Genomic DNA, 1,550 nt, shown 5'->3' on the forward strand with positions numbered 1-1,550 from the left:
ATACTAACACAATACTGTTTTTGATCGACAGCAGTAGTTATTTGTTCCATTATTTCCATGAGAGCCATTGATGTAGAGTTTTTTGCTCTAAACCCATACTGACTGCTACTTAGAATGTTTTGTTTAGTAATAAATTTATCTAATCTGGTCACAAACAGTTTTTCTAGAATTTTTGAGAATTGTGGTAATAAGGATATTGGTCTATAATTATTGAACACACATTTATCACCATTTTTAAAGAGAGGAACTACTTTTGCTACTTTCATATTGTCTGGAAATATTCCTTTTGAAAATGATAAATTACAAATGTATGTAAACGGCTCGATAACATAACTCATTATGTCCTTTACAAACATCATATCCATGTCCACCCAGTCTTTTGATCTCTTATCTGTAAGATTTTTTACTACATTCATTATTTCTTCTTTGTCAGTTCCATTAAGAAAAATACTGTTGTCACAACTTATAACTGAATGGTTCACATTATTGTCTACTTTTGGTATTTTAGCTGCAAGGCTTGATCCAACGTTCACAAAATGATGATTAAATCCATTTACAATTTCATTTTCATCATGGATTTCATCGTCATCTTTCAAAAAATATTGTGAAATACCTGTTTTTGCTTTATGACTTTTCAGAACACTATTTATTACTCGCCATGTAGCTTTCATATCACCATTACTTTTATTTAATAAATCACTATAATATTCCTTCTTGTGTTTCCTTATAATCGCTACTAATTTATTTTTATACTTCTTATATTTCTCTTCAGCCTCTTGTGTTCTCAATTTCAAGAAACATGTATACAAATAATTCTTTTTTTTACAAGCATTTCTCAACCCTTTCATCATCCATGGTTGGTCAACAACATTTCTCTTTGTACAATTATTTTGCACACAATTCTTTTCATACAGAGCTCCCAAAATATTCATAAACTCATCATATGATCTGTTCACATCATCAACATACACGTCTTTCCAGCTTTGTTTATGTAAATCATCTTTTAATTTGTCCAATGCTTTTTTTGATGTGTTTATTGTTTTTTCCTTAATTGTAATTTCTTTTGTAATGCTTTGATAATTTTTATAAATCATGAAAACTGGTAAGTGATCACTCAAATCACTCATTAAAATACCTCCCATCACATCCCCATTTGTTACATTTGTGAAAATATTATCAATTATTGTAGCACTATGAGTTGTAATTCTTGTTGGTTTTGATATTAACGGATAAAGATTTAAACTACACAATGAATTTGTAAATGTACTGATGTTATTTGAATCTGTTTTATTTCCCAGGTCAATATTAAAATCTCCACACAAAAAAATGTTTTTATTAAAACTCTTGTCCAATAGTTGTACGATTTTATCAGTGAATATTTCTATATTTGATCCTGGAGATCGATATACACAACTTATTAATATGTTTTTATCATTCTTGTTTATTATTTCTATTGTTATTATTTCCATGATATTATCAACAACTATTGACATTTCATTAATTAATTTACATTTTATTTCATTTTTAACAAATAGAGCCACTCCACCACC

At 28.2% G+C, this 1,550-nt stretch overlaps 1 protein-coding gene across 1 annotated transcript in view; it reads left to right on the forward strand.

Annotated features, from left to right (window-relative positions):
• LOC119423535 (dnaJ homolog subfamily C member 7-like) overlaps positions 1-1,550 on the forward strand; it is a 10,225-nt gene that overhangs the window by 7,019 nt on the left and 1,656 nt on the right. The window lies entirely within an intron of this gene.

This window comes from Nematolebias whitei, chromosome 17 (genome assembly GCF_014905685.2).
Source record: "Nematolebias whitei isolate Nwh7 chromosome 17, NemWhi1, whole genome shotgun sequence".
NCBI lineage: Eukaryota > Metazoa > Chordata > Actinopteri > Cyprinodontiformes > Rivulidae > Nematolebias > Nematolebias whitei.